Raw genomic sequence first — 24,426 nt, 5'->3', positions numbered from 1 at the left:
ATTGTTCCTCTTATTATTTAATCCCCAATGATATTTCATTCCTTAAAGAATATTTTGTTTGATATTAATATAGAAACCAGATTTCTTTTGTTTAGAATTTGCCAATTTTATTTTTAATTCTTTTACTTCTAATTATGCTTTCAATTTTTAGGTATTCCTATTATAAAGATTGTAAAGATGATTTATTTTTTCCTCAGTCCAACTGCCTTTAACTGGAGCATTTAGTCCATTTATATGCCTGGTTTTTTGTTTTGTTTTGTTTTTAAAAATCCTTTCTGGGGTGCCTGGGTGGCTCAGTCAGTTAAGTGGCTGCCTTCAACTCAGGTCGTGATCCCGGGGTCCTGGGGTGGAGCCCCATGTTGGTCTCCCTGCTTAGTGGCAGTCTGCTTCTCCTTCTCCCTCTGTTCCCCTCCCTCTGATCCTCCCTCTGCTCATGCTCACACCCTCTCTCTCTCTGTGTCTCTCTCTCAAATAAATAAGTAAAATCTTAAGAGGCATCTGAGTGGCTCAGTGGGTTAAGACTCTGCCTTTGGCTCAGGTCTTGATCTCAGGGTCCCGAGATCGGCCCCTGCATTGGGCTCTCTGCTCAGTGGGGACCTATTTCCCCCTCTCTCTCTGCCTGCCTTTCTACCTACTTGTGATCTCTCTCTCTCTGTCAAATAAATGAATAAATTCTTAAATAAGTAAATAAATAAAATCTTAAAAAAAAATTATTTCCATCCCTCTTTTGGATCAATTATAGTTTTCTCCTATTTCCCCTCACTAATGCTTCCGGTAGTAACTATTCTCTTTGTGTTTATCCTTAAATTTAACATACAAAGTCATACACTTAAAGTCAATCAATTGCTCTACCAATTTTTAAAACACAAGAAACTTACACCCTTTTAACTTTGATCATCCCTTCTTTGTTATATGTAATTGTTGTCTGAATTTTAGTTCTCTCTATATTAACCGAAAATTAGATATTGTTATTCAATCATATATTTATTCAGTTACATATTTAGCAATTACTTAGCTCATTATTCTTTATTGCACTAAAATTGGGTAAAATTTCTCTTCCTGAAGTACAATTTCTTTCAGAAATTGTTACTGAGTTGAGTGTGTGTGTGTGTGTACATATATATATATATGTACACACACATAAATGTATATATACATAAATGTATGCTTATGTTGGGTGTTGGTATGTCCAGGGAGGTTATTTTTTTTCTCATGCTTTTTAATGATTATCAGAGTAAGGATTTATAGGTTAACAGTTATTTTTTCTTACAATATCCCCACAATGTGTCTAAGTATCTATTTTCATTTGGGCCTCATTATGGCTTTCAGAATCTGAGAATTCATGTCTTTAAACTGTTCTGGAAAATTCTCAGCTATAATTTCCTTGAATATCCTGTCTCTCTGATTATCTGTATTCTCTTCTTCCAGTATTCCTGTCTTTTAATCTTCAAGTATCTTATACTTTTCTTATGGTTTAAATTAATTCTTTTAGGTCTTTATTTTTTTTTTTTTTTTTTTTTTTTTTAATTTTTTTTATTGAGGAGACAAACCATAAGTGACTCTTAGGTCTTTATTTTTCATGCTCACTTTCCTAGTCTTAAACCTGTAGTTCTGTTATCTGAAGTTACTGGGATTTTAACTCTGCTTTTTGTTGTCTCTCTGTTCTTATTCATGGTGGAGTTTCCCTTACTTTACATGTACCTTACAGTTTTTGATTGAGGTCCTCTTCAGCAAGGCTGTATCTGTATGAATTCTGCATGGATTATTTGACACTTCCAAGCAGTTTTTCATTTGCCTCTATGGGCCAAATCTGTGTTATCACTCACTGGGTCTTTTTATGTGGGTTTCTAGGCTGAAAGATTCCTAGACCATTCAGACAGTGTAAATTCAAACCCACACCTATGCAAAGCTTCTTTATTTTCCTCCATGCAAAGCCCAGGTCAAGAAAGGCAAATATCCTTATCACCTTCAAGTGCCCATAGTTGATTTTTTTTTTCTTTTATGGAGGGTATAGCCCTTATTGATCCTGGCTTTATGCAAGGATCTCAGTTCTAACTACTTCACTGGCACTCAAGGCCAGTTGAGTTTCCTGCATTTGTGTGGGCTTTCATAGGTCATATTCAAGACCAGAAATCTCCCCTCAAGTTTGCTAAAAGATCAGTTCATGCCTAGTTTTTGGTATTTTTCTTCCCTTTTAATTTTTAGTGCTCAAGGATTTACTTTTCATGGTTGTAAGCTCAACTATGCATTTAACATTATTCTTCAGAAGGAATGCCACTATCTAATCTGATTTATGCTATAATCTGAAATTCAAGTCCACTGTTTTAGATCAGGCTCTTGCTTTTCCATCAGCCTCTGTGGACTTGACAGTTTACACCATTCTAAAAGCAACATTACCTAGGACTCAGACTTTGAATTCCTTTCCCTTGGGTCCTACATCTGCCCCAACTTCCAGGGATCCTGGTCAGATCCAGACTCTTACTCCTGCCAGTCTATAGGGGAATACTGGCCAACAATAGCTTCCTATCTCATTACCAAAACAATACTCTCTTAGCTTCAGGTCTATCCTTAACATTACCTCGAGAATGACTTCTTCTAAAACCCAGGTCTGATTACGTAATCCCCTGTAAAAACTCTCTGCTCAAAATGAAGCTTCCTCTATTAAAAAAAAAAGAAGGGGGGGGCTATATTATTAAAAAATGTTAATGTCATAAAAGTCAAAGAAGGACCGTAGAAATGTTCTAGATTAAAAGAGTAAAAGGACACCACAACTAAATGCAATACTTTATCTTAAGATGGATCCTTCACTGGAAGAGAGAAAACGCTATAAATGATGTCAGAAATTCAGTCGACAAAACTGGCATGTGAATTCCAGATTAGATAAACAGTGTTATATCAGGATTAAATTTAAAGTTGATAACCATTCTATGATTGTGAAGAGAGTATCCCTATTGTTAGGAAAAACACAGAAGTATTCTGGAGAAGAGGGCCATGATTACTCTTAAATGGTACAGAGAAAAATGTGTGTGTGCATATATGTGCACACACATAGATGTATGTATGCATCATAGACATACATATGTGTATGTGTGCCTCACTTATACATATGTATGCATTATTAAAAGGAGAGTGAGAAATCAAATGAAAAGCAAGTGGGACAAAATACTAACAATAAGAGAATCTGGTTAAAGGATATATATTGCTGTTTGTTGTACTATTTATACTTGCAACTTTTCTGTAAATTTGAAATTATTTACAATTAAAAGTTTAAAATAAAACAAAATGAAAAGCCCTCTATTATTTCTCCACTGCCTGAGGATGTAATTAGATAATTGGCAACCTGGCTCTGACTCCTTTCTAACTAAAACTGTTACCATTCCCCCTCCCCCCCCCAATGCCCCAATTAGCAGGTTAGTGCTTCTCACTCCCCAAACACACCACAGCCTCCTGCCTTTGCTTATGCAGGTCCCTATGGCTGAAGTTTATTCTGTTCCTTTCCTTCTCAGAAAATCTTCACTTCCTTAACGTCCAGTTCCAAATTATCTCTCTCATAAAGTTCTCTGAAAACTCTTACAGAAAACTAGAGTGAAACAATGTACTTTGTTTAAAGTAAGAAACATGTAAAACAGTTGGCTCATTTCATTTTACAAAACTTTTTAAAGTTTACTTTTTTTTTTTTTTAAGATTTTATTTATTTATTTGACAGAGCAGAGAGAGAGATCACAAGTAGGCAGAGGCAGGCAGAGATTAGGGGGAAGCAGTCTCCCTGCCGAGCAGAGAGCCCGATGCAGGGCTTGATCCCAGGACCCTGAGATCATGACCTGAGCCGAAGGCAGAGGCTTTAACACACTGAGCCACCCAGGCGCCCCTAAAGTTTACTTTTTTAATTAATCTCTGCATCCAACGTGGGGCTCGAACTCATTACCCCAAGATCAAGAGTCACATGGTCTTTCCCTGAGCCAGCCATGCACCCCATAAATATTTTAAACTTCATTAGTTGACTTATTTTTTAAATATTTTATTTATTTATTTGTTAGACAAGCAGGAAGAGTGCAGGCAGAAGGAGAAGCAGACTCCCCGCTGAGCAGGGAGCCTGATTTGTGACCTAATCCAGGGACATTGGGATTATGACCTGAGAGGAAGGCAGCTACCCAGGCATCCCTGATTTTAAATTTTTCTTCATGATTCAATGTATATTGTTTCAAAGTCTTTGCTCAATAGGAAACGTGTATTTGAAATTTTCTACTATGTTTCTACTATGTTACAATATGTTATGCTATATTATAACCTTTCGTACATCCTATAAAATAGCATGCTGTATCATAATTATTTCTTCACCAATCACAGTGTGGGATGGGGACTATCTTCATACTCTCTCTAACATTTGGCAAGATGCCTAGTATGTAGTGGAATCTAAATAAATTGAATGTTTATTGTGTAAAATAACCTAATTACCAAATATAATTTTAACATGCACATACACTCATCTCCCAAGTTTAACATCACTATCATCCTAGTAAAAAAATAGCAAACACTTAGCAAAAATGTTTTCACTGAACCTACTCCTTCCCATGAGCAATCTAATAAATAGAATTCACATTTCTCCTGTTCTCACCATACAAAATGACATGTAATGGGTGGGTGACTAAGGGCTATTGGTCTACACATAGTGAAACCTTTTAACAGCAAATTTACATAGAACCAAATCTAGTTATGGTCAGAATTTGAAAATCCCACCAGACTCAAAGCAATTTGTAACAAAATTCATTTCAAGTCTATTTGTCTCTGGTTTCTTAGACTGTGTTTTACTTTTGTCTGTAAGTAAATTAGTCTATGAAGAAACATCAACATCTGTGTGGCTAGATTTGTCAGATGAATGCGTGTATTCATTTGTCTCTGTGTTTAGAAAATAAGTAATTTTATATTTTAAATTTATCAGGACAATTATATCAGTGGAAATTTAAATAATTTAAATTTAAATTTCCCCTTCTTCCTTTATAGGTTGGCTGGTCTAATAATTAAATTGACCCTAGACAGATTAGTGGAAGAAAAACAAACAAAATTATTTATGTACAGGAGCCCCATAAAGGTATAAAGATTCAAAAGTCAGCCAAGTAATTCAAAAGGCAGCCTATAGAACATCCAGCGCTGAAGAAAGGGGGAAGAGTCTGGGATACCAAGGGAAGGAGGGCCATTCAGAGAAAGACAGAAGAGATGTCTAGAAAACAAAGATTGCCCTGTTATGCAGATAAGTTTCTTGGGTAAAAAGTCCATCTATGGTAATAGCTCTCTCCCTGACATGGCCCCCTTTCCAATTTAAATTTAAGCTATTAACATGGAGGTAAAGAGATTTTGCTGAATCTGCTGGGTTTTGATTGCTTTCCGATCAGAATAATCCTCAAGGCCAAAGTGATGTATTTTGGGGTGACAAATTCTGCTTCCCTTCAGCACCACTCATGGGCTATATTTTCTAGAGAGTAGAGAAAAACAGTGCCTTCTAGGATTTAAATTAAAGTAAAAAAAAAAAAAAATCATGGAGTGCCTGGGTGGCTCAGTTGTTAAGCGTCTGCCTTTGGCTCAAGTCATGAATCCAAGGTCCTGAGGCCGAGTCCTGTATCGGGCTCCCTGTTCAGCCAGAAGACTTCTTCTCTCTCTCTCACTGCCCCTGTTTGTGTTCCCTCTCTCGCTGTATCCTCTGCCAAATAAATAAAATCTTTAAAAAATAAAATAAATCAAAGTAAATTTACATTTTTACGGTTTGCAACCTACCGAAAATGACACATGCACAACTTCCCCAAAAACTAATTTAAATCTTAGCTAAGAGTATCCTAGCATACCAGTTGTTTCCTGGAATTTTTTTTTTTTTAGATTATTTATTTATTTGAGAGAGAGAGAGATTGAGAGAGAGAGAGGAGATCAAGGGTGGGGACAGTGGAAGGGGAGGGGTAGAGGAAGGGGAGGGGAGGAGGAGGGGCAAAGGAAGAGTGGGGAGCCCCACCTGGGGCTCAATCCCAGAAACTGAGATTATGACCTGAGCCCAAGGCAGATGCTCAACCAACTGAGCCACCCAGGTGCCCCTGTTCCCTGGAATTTTAACTAATATTTGAAGAGGTGGGAAGGGGTATTTTCCTTCTTTTTCTTAAAGAAACAGATAACTGTTAAGAATCTTTTTTTTTTCTTACAAAGCTGTAATATCTTGAGTATTATTGTGTTTTATTGCAACATGAAGTCTATAGATTGTAATATTAAGTGTCTCAGACCACAGTCATTACAAATAAAAATTCTTACTTTGTATTTCATTGAATCTCCCCTTCATATTACAATTTGTAGCATCTGATTTCTTTTCAGTATATCTACTCCTTTCATAAGTTAAAAACTAAAGATATTCTGCAAACAGAGCTTTTGAATTACAAAGCTGAATGATTATATATATATATATATTTTTTTTTAAGATTTATTTATTTATTTATTTGACAGAGATCACAAGTAGGCACAGAAGCAGGCAGAGAGAGAGGAGGAAGCAGGCTCCCTGCTGAGCAGAGAGCTGGATGCGGGGCTCCTCGATCCCAGAACCCTGGGATCATGACCTGAGCCCAAGGCAGAGGCCTTAATCCACTGAGCCACCCAGGCACCCCTCAATGACTATATTTGACATAAGATTCTCTGATCTGCAATTAGGGACTAGGAAGAACATACTGTTGACTCGGAATGGTTGAGAGGCTTGTATGTGATGACCCAGAATAAATCTAAACTCCTGGAGTTTTAATAATAAGCTACAGCACATTATTTTCTCTTTCCTTTCTTCACTTCACCTTTGCCCCACATATAACATGTAACTCAGAGAACTAGAGATGTCTTTCCTGGAAAAGAAGAGAATTAGATCAAACATAATTGCTATTGGCAAACACTGGAGGTCTTGGCTCCAGAGAGTAGAACCCGTGGGTCATAGGCATCACAACACCAACTCAGTATAAAGACTTTTCCAACATTAATAGCTACCTCATAACAGAATGGGCTGTTCTGGGAGAATCCAACTTCCCATCAGGGAAACAAGTATTCGAGGAACAGCAGGTGACCATTGGCAAATCTACTGTTAAGAGGATTCTAATACTGGACCAGACACTGCTATAGTTCTAATGTTGGGGACTTAATGCTTATGATATTGTTGTCATTCCATCCAGTTCCTGTTATTATCAAAGTCTTGCCAGACATTTTGTCAGTATAGGTTAAAGTCGCTGGAAATGGTCACTGCACCAGACCTAAGTATCAGTTTCCTGCTCTAGAAAGTGAGAGCATTGATGAAATGATTTCTAGAATTCTGTCTACTACTAGCCAGATTCTGAACCCATAAGGAGGGGCCACTATGTTTTTACTTCACTAACTCTTTTTGGTTAACATCTAAGAAATTTAATGAATGCATGACATTTTTTTAACAACACATAATCTTTGGGAATCTGTTTATTTTCACTGATTCAATTTTAGTTATTTCGATTGGTTTTGTCTGTGGGAAAAGATAATATCACATAATTAAAATAATAAATAACCTTCCCAATAATTTATGTTTGTTAATCTTTTGATAGGACCTCCAGCTATTTTTTGCTAGAACTAACTAAAAATAGCACATAACTTGCAGCTCATGCAAGTTTTCACAATTTAAAAATCAAAGATAATGCTGCAACCAGAGTTCTTAAATTTCAAAGCTCAATGATTATATTTGATATAAGATCCTCTGATCTATAATTAGGGACAAATGAGGACATGTTGTTGACTCAAAAAGGTTGAGAATCTTATATATGATAACCCAGAGTAAATCCTAAATCCTTGAGTTGTAATAGCCACAGCACTATATACAAAATATATATATATATGGTATATATCACTTGCAGATTCCTGTGACCAGCATACCCCAGGCTGTTTGAGTATAGAGACATGTCTTCTAGGATTTCCCATACCCTATTCTTTGGGATTGGATGATACCCATCCTCTGAGGTCTCTTAACACCTCATATAGGATCCTTTATCCCCTATTTGTGGGACTCTTAACTCCTCACCTGTGAAATTGCCCATACCCAGCAGGTATTAAAATGAAAGGCTCTGGGACCGAAGCTACACTTGTAAAGGGGTTAAAGTGCAGCTTCTGACTCAAGAACATCCAGAGCAGTGGCATGTGCAGAAATTTCTGCAGAAACACCCCAACCTCAGGCCATGTGAGCCAAACCCATGGACCAGTGATCTCTCCTATGCTTGTCGACTTTTTTTTTTAATCAATTAATGCTCAAATATAATTCACCTTAGTCATCAATCCTTTAGCATGATTATTCTCCTACTATTTTTTGGATGAGTCCTCCATTCCTCCTCACTGGCTGAAACTTGCCATTATGCCCTCCATATGCTCCATATTCACCAAGCCCTCTTATATCATCCACTTCTCTAAAGAGTATTTTCACCTTCTTGCTCCAACTAAACCTGCAGACCCCACCTCTCCTGAGGACCTCTCATATTTGAGACCACAATTGTGGTTGTTTATTCTCACACACCAAGCAGAGGAGGAGTTGGTGTTCCATTGCCCCTATTGCCATTTCCAGACCCTTACCCTATTACACTCTTACAACCTTCTCCTCTGAGTCAGTGTCACACCCCCCAATAGTACCTCCTGTCCACCTCTTAGTAGCTTTCATCCATGGGCCTGCCATTTACTCTTTAGTCTCTTAGTAGTACTCCTCTCAATCCCAGTGATTTCAAAATTCAGAGTTGACCCATACGATAGTCTGGCCTCCAGGTCTCTATCTTCCCATCTCTAATGGCCTTAACTTCTCTTCATCTCAACTGCCCACTCTGGATCTTGTCATCATCTGCAATTGCTCCACTGTCAAAGTTACTGATTCAGGCATCCTGCTCTCTGACCATACCTGCCTCTCCTTCAGCTTGTCCTTCCTGCTAAGATTCTTCTGTACCTGACTTTGGATTTTAGTCCATTAACCTCTTTCACTTTCTACCAATCCATCAGTTCTCTTTGTCATGCCTTGTTTCCTTATCCAGGTAAAATCTCGTGGCCTATCATTTCAGTAACACCTTTGCCTGAATTTCCTAGCCCACAAACTCTGCATTTACCCTCTTTTCTCTCTCTCTCTCTCTCTATTTCTATACCAGAGCTGCCTTTTTGGAGAAAAGATTGGTGTCATTATGAATCCATGGTCACCAAACAGAGAGTTCCTCAACATTGCCTACCTAGCAAGCTTCCCGTTGTTCCTGGACTCCCTCTCTACAACCCTCTGAAACTCTTCTCTTTCAACATGTACTACCCATCTCCCACCTCCCACACAAATCTCTTTACTCTCAGGGAAGAGACCAAAGCTATCTTACTTACCTTTCCAGTTTCATTTTATACTGTTCTTTTTCTTTCCAGCCACAATGGCCTTTTTTTAATTTGTAAACTGTCTCTTTCACTAATACATTCTTTGCACATGGCCTTTTCCCACCCTAAATGGTTTTGCTTACCACTTTACTGGTTGATTCCTTTTCATCATTTAGACCAGTGTTGTCCTATAGAACTTTGTTCAGTGATGCAAAAATATTCTAGATACCTGCACTGTCCAATATAGTAGGCACTTGCCATGTGTGGCTATTGAGGATTTGAACGTGGCTAGTGTGACTAAAAAACTGAATTTTATATTTCATTCACTTTTAATTAATTTTAAATGAAATCATACGCAGTTATCAATTACCAGTTCTGTTGGTATAGCTTTAGATTTTACTCAAGCCAAGCTTCCTAGGGCAGCCTTCTCTAAGTCCCCATCTGGGTTCAGGGTCTTCTCGATCATGGCCCTTCTCCTTTCCTGCAGTACCCATCTTAGTTTGTAACTACATAGTGGCTGTGTGATTATTTGATTGTGACTGTATTTCCTCACCATAGTATCCCCAGCATCTTGCATAGCTCCTGGCACATCATAAATACTTTTCAATATAAGAAAGAATGAATGAACATTGCTGTGGAAGAAGAGAGGGTGCAGATTAAAACTGCTGCCAATCATTTTGGTGCATAATCTTCATGGTCCAAAGAAAGATGTTTAAACTCCTGGAGTCGAGGTGCCACTAAAGAGGCAACTGGACAACCCATCTCCTGGGTCAGCTGGCCAACACTGGTGCCAGCGGTTGAGTGGAGAGATAATACTGACTCACCGGTTAAAGGCACACTCCTGGCCCTTAAACTGTAAGTATTATCTCATTATCAACATCCTATCAAGTTACCAAGTGCCAAACCAGTATCTTCTTCCAGTAGAGCTATGAACCTGATAATGTATTCTGATGTACGTTGGCTGCTACTGATTTGTTGTAATTTTAAAAATACCAGTGTAATTTATTTGAAAGTAAAGCACATTATTTCAACACCTGATTTACTCAGTTTAACATATGGCTTATATCTAAATGTGTTTTTAAAAGATTATGCACCCTCAAATGGATAGAATTATAATTTCCCTTATTTAAGGGTAACATAATTAAACATAGGCATGCAATTTTTGTGGAAACAGATATATTACCAGAACATCCTAAAATATTCTGGCTGCATCTTGTATTGCTATTTCCCACAGGAAAAAATAGGAAAAAAATTAACCTCAAGGAAGTCCTTCCATATCTAACACCAGAATTGTTCCAGTAACAAGTTTGAGAACTCCTTTCCCAGTCAAAAATTTTTGAGGACTCTCCATTTTATTGTAATTGAATTTTTAGTGTTCAGTTGAGTGAGAAAACATATAATGATAAGAGCTTCCATAAACCCAGTAATGTTCTAAAGTTAATAACTGCCACACTACTTCTTATCAAAAAATAAGAGCATAAACATATGCATATTATTTACTTATAATGTAAACAATGTGTATGATGGAAACACTCTTGCTATCCTAGTCTCATATCTCTACCATAGTCCACAGTCCTTAAGTGGGGAACCATTAGAAAGAATGTTAACCATATTTTGTTTTCATTATATATCTGGCTGTTCAATATTTCAGAAACTGACCCAATAGTTAAAGCAGAAAATGGAATCACTGAACAGAGACAGTCTTAGGCAAAATACAAAATATTTTTTTGCTTATAATATGTACTTTTCACAAGGGAATTGTAGAAATTGGAGATATTCCAAGAGTTTATCTGAGCTGGTTCTCACAATGCAATAGAATTGTATCTAAATCATACATAGCAGAAACCACTGGATGATGTAGGTGCATTCAGCAGTGAAACAATGCTATTTTATACTGGTTCTTAGCATATTCAGGAAAAAAAAAAAAGTTTTCTTTCTCCAGTTATGACTATTGCCATTGAAAATTCTGAACTTCCAAGCTCCTTTGGTTTTAGCTCCACCATTTATACACGGGAGTTGAGGAGTACAAAAATCATTGTCTATTTCATAAGAGACCAGCTATCAGATCATTTCCTAGATAGCACCTTCCTTTTACGGATTTAAATCATACCTTAGCCACCAGGCATTGACTCATGATGTTTCTTCCACTCATTTTATGATACCACTTTATATCAATTTGATTTTTGCATGTAAATTTCCTCATTCTTAGAAGAACTTCATCCCTACCCTACCAGTTATGCTAAGCATAACATCAGTGATTCAAGAGAACAACATCCTGAAAATAGGCCCATTTCAGGAGCTTTTTTGGTTTTGTGAAATGGAACACTGTATTCACATTTCAAAAGAAACATACCTAGATGACAACCAAAAAACAAGCTTCCCTTGGACAATACTTACTAGGAGCCAGCTATTAAATGTTACTCCGTTTGTAGTTACTTTTCCTGTCTTCAAGCTCTAGTCCTAGAGCTTCTGGTTTTACAATGCATCTTAAATGAGTCATAGTCAAACAGCTGCTCCTTTAAGACCAGATTTATTTAGGTGGTGCTGACTCTGAATTCCTGAATCATAAGCTCACCTCCTTCTTGATCGTGTAAACTCATGACACTCTGGTCCCTACCTTCCAGTCCTTCCTGATATAAGCCTTCTATAAACAAATCCACTTTTGCCTACATCACAAAAAGAATGCACCTGAGTTTTGAAGACTTATATTTTATTGATGGACTTCTTTGCCTATTCATCCAACAAAATGCATGGTAGCAATGTGCATACTAGCAATTTGCCCAGATAGCAAAATGCATATTCATTTTAATTTCTATATAGCCAGGTTATGTGGCATGCCTCAGGGAGAGTTCTAAGCTATTCTTGGCTTATTTATATTGATTGGTAATTCAGAATCCTCTGTTAATTCAATGATGAATACTAGTCTGTTACATATCACAATTCATAAAAGCCTATTTCCCAGACTATTTTAGCATAATAGGTTCTCAATAAATACTTGCTGAATCAATGAATGAATCAATTTATAGTGTTGGATGGGAAAAACAAAGAATCAGATCTCTTTTCTGAAACCACAACATAAAATGTTGTAGGCCATGCTGCCTTCCCTGTATCTGTGGTACTCCTCTTTCCTAGCATCCCAGTGTGGAGTCAGCATGTCCCAGGAAAAGTGTTCAGTGCTTTGCATATGCTATACTGTGAAATATAAGTTGTCAATCTATTTGTCTGAAACAAAGTGAAATGTTCTTTAAGATACAAACTAAAATCAAAGACAACCTCTCAGTGTCCTCTTATGAGTGGTCCTACCACCACAACCATTTTGTCATCCCAGACTTTTCCACTCTTCTTTTGCCTCCTCTGACCAAAACCTGAGGCAACTCAGGAATTTTCTAGTCTTTCATATTTAAAAAAAAATTTTGGGTTGCCTGGGTGACTCAGTCAATTAAGCATCTTCTTTAGGCTCAGGTCATGATCCCAGGGTCCTGGGATTGAGGTCCCACCCCCAGGCCCCAGCCCCCCTCAGCGAGGAACCTGTTTCTCCCTCTCCCTCTGCCCCTCCCTCCTACTCATGCTCTCTCTCTGTCTCTCAATTAAATAATCTTTAAAAGAAAAACTTTTAGCTTTAATAAAAACACAAGGAATATATGAAGTAATTCCTTCTTACTCTCTGAATAGCAATCTAAGCAAACCAAAGAAGGATTTCTAAAAAAAATATTGAAGCACACATAAGAATTTACATTATAGTCCAGAAGGTAATAATAGATTGAAGACATTATCAGTGTTTTATAGTATGGGGAAAACTATAAACAAAATCTCAGGTGGTGAGAAGAAAAAATAACCCAGATTGCACAACTTGAATTGCTGACTTTTTTAATATAGCTGGTCAACACTTTTTACCTCTTTATATTTTTATTTATTTATGAGAGGAGGAAAGAGAGAAAGAGAGAGTGAGCATGTGAGCAAGGAGGAGGAGCAGAAGGAAAGGGAGAAGCAGGTTCCCGTTGAGCCAATGTGGGACTCTATCCCAGGACTCTGGGATCATGACCTGAGCCTAGGCACGCGGTTAACTGACTGAGCCACACAGGTACCCCATTCATCTCATTTTAATTTATATATTATGATTTTCTTAAGCTACATTCTGTATTCAGTTGACATAAAGTAGCACATAGCTAGGAAATATTTTTTGCATTTTACATGTTAATAGCTTTACCCTCACATAAAGTTTGCATCTTTGAAAATAATTTGAATAACTTGGTAACTTATGATTAATGTATCAGACTGATATGTCTGTGTATGTATATATTCATCTTATTATAATCCATATAAGGTTAAAACAAACATATGTACAAATCCCAGCCAATGATCCATTTCCAGGGAATGCTGGACAAACCAAATTCTGGGTTGGCCAAAGAACTTAATCCCTTAGAGTTTTTTGGCTACCTAAGGTGTAAATGAATGTAAAAGTTTCTATCTGGAATTTCAGGGGCAATCAAAACTCTGAATAATTCTTTTCCCCTTGGCTGTATCTTTATTGGTTGGCAATTAATGACTTGGCTTTTGACCAACATAAGAAAAAATACTTCTTTCTCTTGTGATGACAGATGTCATTTTTCAGCTCTCAGATGCCAATGGGAACTGACCCTGACAGTCAAAAGCATTACAGTTTTGTACAGATAAAATCCTATTTAGTGGAGGAGCATTTTCCATTAGGAAATTCCTTCTAATAAAAAAATAACTAGGAGCAATTTATTGTTCTTTTTACCATGAAAACAGCCCTGTGACTGGCCCTCATTCCAGGCCTTACCACAGTGACATCTCTATTGTACTACCAACTCACCGAATTGGTGATGGGACCCATGGGATTGATCTGTAGTGGTGACTAAGCATGCCTCAAATGTTTCCAAGTCTCCAAGGCTACCCCCAGTTGTATGACAGTTTTAGTCAGCCTTGAGGGGAGGTCTGTCTGATCTCATCACCACCGGGCAAGAAAGGGTTTTATAATATCCATCTTCAGTATCTTTAAAAAGTATAAGCAAGGATTCATGAAATTTAGAAACTGGTTTCTAGGAAATTTAACCTCTCAAAATGTGGGCATTATCTAGTGATACAGTCATTCACCAGCTGCTGCTGAATAAATACAGTAATACATACAGAAGATGAAGGACAATTTTGAATAAGTAGCACGGTACTCAGGACTAACAATAAGATTATTAAAGTTACACATCAGGGTGCCTAGGTGGCTCAGTGGGTTAAGACTCTGTCTTTGACTCAGGTCATGATCTCAGTGTTCTGGGATCGAGTCCCACATCGGGCTCTCTGATGGGCAGGGAGCCTGCTTCCTCCTCTCTCTCTCTACCTGCCTCTCTGCCTACTTGTGATCTCTGTCAAATAAGTAAGTAAATTCTTAAAAAAAAAAAAAAAGGTTACACATCAGCCTACACAAAGCAACAATTTTCTTCCAAAAATATTTGATAAGTGTTCCTATCCAGTGAGGTATTTATTTTCAAGTGAAACCTGATTAAGAAGATGGGCTGCTGTACATAGCTTCTACAGAAATCAACATACACTTCTTCCTTGCCTTTGACAGCCCAGCCCAGTGGTGAGTGCACAGGAGTACCTGAATTGCATTTTGTACTGTTTGTACTAACATGGCATCGAGCTTCAGAAGTATCCACAGGTCTAGAGAGAGGAGGTCAGGCAACATTCTCCCTGTGTGGCTTGGTCGGCCCTCATTGTCAGGACCTGCCCAAAGTTTCACCAGAATCACCTATGACTCATACTTAGCATTCAATAGCAAGATGGAGTCGCCAACAATGAGGACTTGGCGGAGGGCCAGCCCATTGGTACTAAAGCCATGCCTGACACAACACAGTTCACTGGGCCAGACATTTATGGGAAATGGCTGACAGCTGCATAAACAAGGAGCTCCTTTTGGTAAGCTGCAGAGGAAGCAGGGTGGGCAGAAGACTGTCTTTAGGTATATGCTTCAAATGACTGTGTTGCCATGAGCTGCTAGAAAACAGCATTAGACAGAGACACCTTTGGAAATGGGGTGGATCTCCTTCAGCAAAGGCATTAGCAGAGAGAAAGAGGTAGAGTGTGTAGGCTCACAGAGCAAGCCAGAGGAAAGGCTCTATGTGGACCCATGAGGTGCAAGAGGCTGCTGGCCTGGTGCCTTCAGTTCCCTGCAATTCCGCTTAAAGACGGTAGGAGCGCTGTGTATCCTACCCCCACCACCCAAACCACTCCACACTGAATTTTGAACCCAACTGAACAAGCAGAGCCTTGTGTTGGGCAGGAACCAAAAGACTCCAAAGAAGCTGAAAATGGAAGTCACTGGTAGAGCAATGCTGACAAAAACTGTGTAGTTAGGTGATCAGGGTGTGTGTGTGTGTGTGTGTGTGTGTCCCGCCCCTGCATGCCTCAAAGTGAGTCATTTGTTCAGCTTCCTTGAGGTTTTAAGGCAGTTTGGGTGTTTGAGACATATTTAGCATAGATAAGTTTAATGTAGCATCAGTAAGAATTATCAACTCTTTCCTTTGTGTGGCTTTTCAGAACAACAAAATGAGCTGGATACCGGCAAATAGCAGTCAGCTGAGGTAAGCAGCCATTCTAGGCGCAAATGCCCTTGTGCCAGGAAAACAAGAACGAGCATGAGTGAGAAGCAGGAAAATGAAATCCCACGAACACAGTTCTTGATTTATAGCTGTGAGACAATGCTTCCTTTTCTTGGACCCCAGGATCTGCAAACTGACTCACAGGATGGTGGGTGTGTAGTGGCCCCCCAGAGAAGGCAGTGAGAGGAGTAGAATTACACCCCACTTTGCCTGCCTCTTTGTGCCCCTGGGTCACTGCCAGGCCAATCCTAATCCCACAATATGTGGGAAGCCAAAGTGTTCAGACTGAATGGTAGGGTGTTAGACCTAAAGAGATTACTAGTAAAAAATTTCCGGAAGAAAAAAAATTATTTTTTAAGCAGGAGTGAAAAAGGAGGTTTCTTTGTTGCTAGTTGGAAAGCTTTGCAACTATTGATTTATTAAGAAAAATCAGGACAGTTGGCACACAGCTTTGAGTTCATGGATTCATCTCTATCCCTTTCCAGGAAGGCCTATCGCTCTAAATTGGAGGCCGCAGGGTCTGTTCTTTAACAGAAGCTTTTGTGTTTTGGGGTCTTGTCTGAGCTGGACCCACACAGGATGAAAATGGTGAAAAACATTGAAAGGGGTGAAAAAGGTTGGCTCAGCTTCAATTGTCAGATTATGGTTCAAGATCATTTTCTTAGAGATAGTCAGTCTGCAGAAAGCCTTTGAGTAAAGGCAAATGAAAGGCTTGGGTCTAAAAACAGGCTTTTAAAAGTAGAAATAGAAACAGGTACTAGATAGTTGAGGGAAAAAAAAAAAACACGGACTAGCCAGAAGAGAAAGAGTAGGGAGAGAAGTAGACTCTGGGGGAGAAACTCTCTAAAGAAAACTAGGAGAGAACAGGATTTTGGCCTTTTGGCTTTATTTTCAGTTAGTACCTCACACAGTTCATTTAGTTCAAGGTGAGACAGGGCTCCCATGTTTTTTGGTCTGTTCCGCAAGTATGGGGAAGGGAGTGAACTATACCTAGTCTTTTCTCACCTCAATATCAGATGTATGTGAGATGGGGGCAGAGGTGGGAGGATTGATAAAGGGGCTGTGTAATCACTGGGAACTCCAGCTAATGGAATAGACTGGCCATGAGGGACTATATAGTTGAGTTCAATAATCCTTACTGACTGTGCCAGACCCTGAACTAGGCACTGGGGTGCTCATATGAATAAGACATGCTTCCTGCAGCTGAGGATTTTACCATCAAAGGAGGACACAGATGAAAAAACTGAAAATTATGATTCCATACGTATTGGGATACGGGTGAGCACCAGGGGCACAGGGCCAAAGAAAAGGGGAATCTCTCCCAAATGAGAAAGTCCTGACCTCAGTCCCCACAGAACAGAACACACAGCTCACAAGAATCCTGTACAGCTTGGGACTTGAGCTGGTTCCAAGGGTATCACCACCTCCAGCTGTCTCATATCTTCTCTTTCTCTTTTCTCACTGGCTCCTACTTTAGTTCTCTCCAGTACTATACACATTCCATTCCAACTCAGCTATGCCCTCAAGCTGCTGGCTGAGCTTTTTCTTTTATTGCCAAAGCATAGTCTACATTTTCCTACATTTCCTTCCTATCCTTTCATTCTTATCCTATCCTTGATGGCAAGTTCTCACTCACACCATTCTATAGCAGCTTCCTTCTTAAACAAGAATCACTACGGATGCTTGGGTGGCTTAGAAGGTTAAGTGTCTGCCTTCGGCTCAGAGCATGATCCTAGGGTCCTGGGATCAAGTCCCACTTTGGGCTTTCTGCTTAGCAGGGAGCCTGCTTCTTCCTCTCTCTCTCTCTCTCTTTCTCTGACAAATAAATAAATAAAAATCTTTTTAAAAAAATCATCAGTCACATCCTTATTGCTAAATCCAGTGGCCCTCTTTGATCTTGCACAGAGCTAAGTCTGGTAACTACCACCTACCTATTAAAATTCTTCTCTCCTTCAACCTCCCAGACCTCTCTGCCCTTTTTCTTCCCATATTTCTCCTTCCTTGTTTGCTTCATTGGCACCATCGGCTTCATTCCTGGACTGTGATTATCTTCCAAGAACCAGACAATTTAGGGTCACCGAGGAGTCTCATGTACAAAGCCTGATAATGAATCTGATAATGGGTTCCCTCTTGCATCCCCTAAGTGGTGGTGCTCCCCAATAAACAGCTACTGGGAGCTCACCTGTGTCCAGTGTTGCAACTCTTCTCCATGCTGATGACACCCATATCTTTAACTCTAGCTTTGATCCTTACTTTATTTCTAGTCCAAAATTTCCAGTTGTATATGAGTCAGGTCCACATCCAAGGTCATCTGTGTCTCTGAGTTCCTAGCACAATGCACTGCATACGCTGACTCCGGTTCCTGGTACATTGTTGTCTTCCAAGAAGCAGGCAATTTAGGGTCAACAGAGGAGTCTCCTGTACAAAGCCTGATAATGGATTCTTGTATCATCCACCTTGAGAGTGGTATTTCTGTCTCAGGTCCCTTCATTCTCTTCTCAGAGCCTCATTTGCCCTTGTGGCAAGTAGTTACTCATGGTAACATTGATCTATCTGGTAGTTGACTGGCATTAGAACTGGCATACAAAGTGATTTATACTTCAGCTTCAACATGGGAAAAGTTGCAAAAACAGAAACAGATACCTGAAAGCTTCATTTTCTTGTGATCTTTAATCCCAAAACAACAGTTACAATGATAATAGCACTTGCTATATGCCAGGCACTGTGTTGTGCTAAGTACTACATATTTTCTTTCTGAATCTTCTCAGAAACCTTGAAGGCAGAAACCATTTTATAGGGGAGGAAAAGGAATCTCAGCGAAGTTGAAGTAACTGGCTCAAGGCAAGTGACTGCAGGACGTGAAAGTGAACAACCACTTCACTCTACTTCACTCCAGTCCCTCGTGTCTACCGGATTCAGTTGGAGAGGGTGGAGTTGGTTCACACCTGGAACAACTGAGTGCCTGCTACATGCTAAGCATTGTGGGATATAAAGATTTTAAAAGATCAAGCCCATGATCTCAAGAAGCTTACAGTCTGGAGGAAAAGCAACAAGACGGGACTGATGCCTGGGAGATGAAATGAGACTTTCAGACGAAAGGGTTGTATTTCTACAAGGCACACACGGTTCAGTATTACAGGTCTCTGCCCTTGAAGAAGATTCCAGCTGCTGGAGTTTTGCCTATGTGATGTTTCAGATTTAGATTCCCTCCTCCTTGATCAGGCTCCTCTGTCTTTCTAAAGCTCATACTATACATATAATTTCCATTCAAATTCAAAATCTTTCTGATTATTATAGTGAATGCAATGTTATTCAAGGATTTTTTTTTCTGAAAGAGCACCTATCTGACATGCATTTTTAATTTTATGTGCAATATGCAAATGTCATCACTGTAGTTGTTAACTGCAGTACAGGATTGCAATTAACTATGGAGCTGTGCATTTTAGTTATATGCTAATGCTAATGAGATTTTCATAAAGCAAGTCCAATTACCAGCCCTATTTTTTAACTGCAAGAGCTAGTGTAAAGCAAAGGTGTTGACTTCCTTTGGAATAAATTACCCTTTGTCCTTGGCTCCTTCATCGTATTCAATCATCCTAAAAAGTAACTCCTGCTACTTTGAATATTTTATCCTGCCTTGTTCTACAGTACAATATTAATGGAGACTGTTTAGATTGTTTAGAAACCAATTTACACTGCACAGGCAGGGGGAAAACTTCCTCCCAAAGTAAACTGCTCCAGCAGAGGAGCAGAGCTTTGAATAGTCAAAGTAAACAGGACCTAGAGGAGACTGAAGACTCAGACAGTGAATGAGCAAAAATAAACCACAAGAGAGCACATACAGTGTTACCTTGGAGTGAGGAAGCTGCATGCTGTGAATGGTTATTTAAACTCAGATTTATGATCAGTTGTGTCACTGGCTAAGAAGAATAACCTTGGAAGGAGAGTCATTCATTCATTCATTATTCAAAGCACAGTTCTGGGGGCTTCTGTGTGCCAGATGCTGAACTAGGCATGGAGGGTTCAAGTAAAAATAAGATGAGGAGGGGAGGGTTACTTAGGGGTTAGAAGTGAAGGGGGTTTTCATGTTATATTTCTGTGTTAATTGATTCCTTTACAAAATGAAAGTGTTCATGAATTACTTGGGCAATTAAAACATGAGTACAGAAAAATGCCTGCTTTTGGTGATCTTATGGTTAAACAGAAGGATACACATCACTCAGTATCATGCAAATACAAATCGAGACCACAATGACATACCATATCAGACTAATGAACAAGTCAGGTAACGACAGAAAGGGGAACCCTCCTACACTGTTAGTGGGACTGCAAGCTGGTACAGCCACCCTGGAAAACAGTAGAGAGGTTCCTCAAAAAGTTGAAAATGGGGCTACCCTATGACCCAGCAATTGCAGTCCTGGGTATTTACCCCAAAGGTACAAAGGTAGTGATTCGAAAGAGCGCCTGCTTCCCAATGTTTATAGCAGCAATGTCCACAATCGCCAAACTATGGAAAGAGCCCAGATGTCTATCAACAGATGAATGGATAAAGAAGCTGTGCGAATATTTATCCATTCATCTGTTGATAGACATCTGGGCTCTTTCCATAGTTTGGCGATATATATATATATATATATATCTCACAGCCATCAAAAAAGGAAATTCTGCCATTTGCAATGATGTGGATGGAAATAGAGGGTGTTAAGCTGAGTAGAATAAGTCAGCCAGAGAGAGACAATTATCATATGATCTCACTGATATGTGGAATTTAGGAAACAAAACAGAAGATCATCTGGGAAGAGAGGGAAAAAACCAAGATGAAAAGAGAGGAGACAAACCATAAGAGACTCTTAATTGTAGGAAACAATCTGAGGGTTGCTAGAGTGGGGAGGGGTGGAGGGATAGGTAACTGGGTGATGGACATTAAGGAGGGCATATGATTTAATGAGCACTGGGTATTATATAAGACTGATGAGTTATTGAACTCTACCTCCAAAACTAATGATACATTATATGTTAATTGAATTTAAATTAAAGGATTCAAACGTGTCAAATAATTTTGTAATAGAGGGTGACACATGTTAAAATACTTCTTTAGAGGGGGATAAATGAGGGAAAGGTCAGTTGGGAGAATGGAGGTCAAAGGGCACAAGAAGCTTCACAGATGACTAGGAGGTTCTTGGGTTGAGCCTTGAAGGTGAATGGGTTTGTATTTGTTAGAAGGTTGAGGTGGGAGGTCAGGCTAGAAAAGAGCAACAGAAAGAAAGCACAGAGATGTGAAACAGCCCAGACTACTATAAGAAATCAAGCTAACTGGAGTCACAGGGTGTGGGGAGGGCCAAGGGTGAAAGGTGAAGTTGGAAAGGAGCCAGTGAGGGGTTTAAAGCAGGAGAATAAACAAATCATGCTTGTCTCTCAGAGTTGCCACTTGGGCAGCAAAGTGAAAGATGATGACAGGAGGGCAGGGAGAGTTTAATCATCTACTCATACTTCCTTGTTGGCCACCCTTAGCAAGAACATTTCTCTACTCAGCTCAGACTCTGAGACAAATCATCCGATTGTATTTTCCTTCAAGAGGATGTTTTCAGGGGCGCCTGGGTGGCTCAGTGGGTTAAACCTCTGCCTTCAGCTCAGGTCATGATCTCAGTGTCCTGGGATCGAGTCCCACATTGGGCTCTCTGCTCAGCGGGGAGCCTGCTTCCCCCCCTTCCCCTGCCTGCCTCTCTGTCTCTCTCTGTTAAATAAATCAATAAAATACTAAAAAAAAAAAAAAGAGGATGTTTGATAGCCTGTGGAAGGCTATCAAACAATAAGTGCTCTTTCTACTTTTAATATTTTCTCTAAGTCAGAAAGCAGAGAGAAAATACAGGAGGTAGGAATGAAAGCTTGATGATGTTGATGTATGGTTTTAGTATCTTTCCTCCTCTGGGTCAACTTCTAAACAAGGTAAAAGGAGGATAGAAACAAAAGCAACAAAAGAAGAACAAGAGGGAGAATAATAAGGATAGAGAGGATGATACAAATATTACCAAAAACTGACTAGAATTATGTATGGGTAATGGGGCTACATTTTTTTCTTCCATACCCAACCCTACTCTGGAAACCCTATCACCTTTGTCGTGGAGAGGAAAGCCAGGCATTGGAAAAGGACAATAGGACATGGAATCTTCCAGAGTCAAGTCAATGGAAGCAGACTTTGTAATATATATGAAGGATGGAAAAGAGATAGTTCTTTTAACATAAAAATGAAGTAATTTTAGTGTAACAAAATTTTAAGAACATCCTAAGAGTGTGGGTTTTAAAAACAGAAGAGTTGCACCTGTTTGAGTTAGAAATTGGAATGATCTTTTAAAAAGCTTTATTTATTTGGGAGAGAGAGAGTGTGTGAGCAGAGGAAGAAGCACAGAGAGAGAGAGAGAGAATTTCAAGAGACTCCCCAGTAAGTGTGAAGCCCAACCTGGGACTCAATCTCACAACCTTGAGACCATGACCCGAGCTAAAATCAAGAGCTGTATGCTTAACCAAATGAGCCACCCAGGCACCTCTGGAATGATTTAAAGAAGGTAAATGTAATTCTGTTTCACTCCTCTGCAATTCAATGGGCATCATTCTTAAAATCCATCTGCAAGAACTCCAGTGATCACATCCATATTCCAGGGATCTGGATGGAGGAAGGGACTATAAGAATAGGGAAAGGACACTATCTTTTAATGACACTTTCTAAAGTCTTTTATACTACAATACCACCTACATCTCATTGACTAGAACTTAGTTACATTTCCATGTGAACAAGCAGATGGATTGCCCTCTAATAGAAGAAGTTCCACTCTACTTTAACAGGAACAGAAGATTAAGCATCTTGGGACATAGACAAGTAAATGTAGGTAAATGTAGTGGTGGGAAGTTGAGGAGGTTTTTTTGTTTGTTTGTTTGTTTGTTTTTTAAATCCGTGTCTTCCATTTTAATTGTGAAGTATGAAGTAAAGTTATCTGCTGAGAGTGAAGGAGTGGGAATTAAAGATGATGAAAAAAAATTTGAGCAAGCAGATAGTAGGATACATCCAGGATTGGGGTTTTGCTAAATAACTTCAGCTGAAGAACCAAAGATCACAGTAACTTAAAAATATGGACAATATATTCTGAATAGGAAGAAACTCGAGGCAAGAACAGCTGCTGGCTAAGTAGAAAGGAGAGAGGAGGTGTGAAGTGAGTAAGCTGGAAAGATGGAAGAATGTGGTCAGAGGGACAGTTTTGTGTAGATTTTATTTCAGGGAGGGAGCAGCTTCAGGTGTTATCCAGGTCCAGGGAGAAGTTGTGGAAATGGAAGGCAGGGATGAGTTGGGGATGGTTATTGGAACATGAAGAGGTCAAAGAACTGAATGGCTAGTGGTTAGATGGACCACAGAAAAAGACTCTGACACAAATGCTGAAGTCTTCAATACTGAGGAGAAGTGAGCAGAAAACAAAAGAGAAAAACGGAAGGACAGAGAGCGCTCTAAAGATAGGAGCCTCAAAAGAACAGGAATTTGGAGGCAGACATTGATGGTGTCCAATCAACACACCATCAATCAAAATGACAGTCTCTCATCATTTCTTTTTTACTGATAGAGTCTTCCACACCCAAAGAGGCCACATACATGATTTCACGACCCAGCCTCAACCAGTAGAACAAGGAGGCAATATGCTAGTGTAGGGGGTGTTATGGACTGAATGTTTATGTCCCCTGAAAATTCATATGTTGAAATCCTACCTGCCCCCCACAATGTGGTGGTATTAGGAAGTGAAGGCTTTGGGAGGTAGTTAATGTCATGAAGATGGAACCCTCATGAATGGGATTTGTGCCCTTATAAAGAAGTTCAAGAGAGAAATTTTCTCTTGGCCATATGAGGATACAACTGGATTCAGCAGTCTGAAAACCAAGAAGAGTGTGTTCACCAGACATTGGGTCTACGGTGCCTTGATCTGGAACTTTCCAGCCTCCAGAACTGTGAGAAATAAACATTTGATGTTTAAGCCACCCAGTATATGGTATTCTGTTATACTAGGCCAAATAGACTAAGACAGGTAGCTCCTGGGAAAGATTTTCTCCCTGTTAAGAAATTATAGATAAGGAGAAATATCCTTTCTACCTTTGGACATACACATAAGTTGGATAACAGCCCTCAGAAAAATCTAGTTTGCTTATCCCTAGAATTTATGTTACCTTGCTTAAGAAAAGAAGCTTTGCAGTTGTGATTAATTTTAGGATCATGAGATCGGGAGATTATTCTAGATTATCCAGGTGGGCCCCAAATGCAATGACAAGTACCCTAAATGTCTCTCACAAAAGAGAGGAAGAAGGAAGTTTGATACAGACAGAAGATACACAGAGAGGGGAAGGCAATGTGAAGATGGAGGCAGAGATTGGAGTGATGTAGCCATAAGCCAGGGAATATGGGCAGCCAACAGAAGCTGGGAGA

Source organism: Mustela putorius, unplaced genomic scaffold (genome assembly GCF_011764305.1).
Source record: "Mustela putorius furo isolate JIRA1106 unplaced genomic scaffold, ASM1176430v1.1 tig00003866_pilon_pilon_pilon, whole genome shotgun sequence".
In the NCBI taxonomy this organism is placed as follows: domain Eukaryota; kingdom Metazoa; phylum Chordata; class Mammalia; order Carnivora; family Mustelidae; genus Mustela; species Mustela putorius.
Note: the sequence above shows the minus strand (reverse complement) of the source record.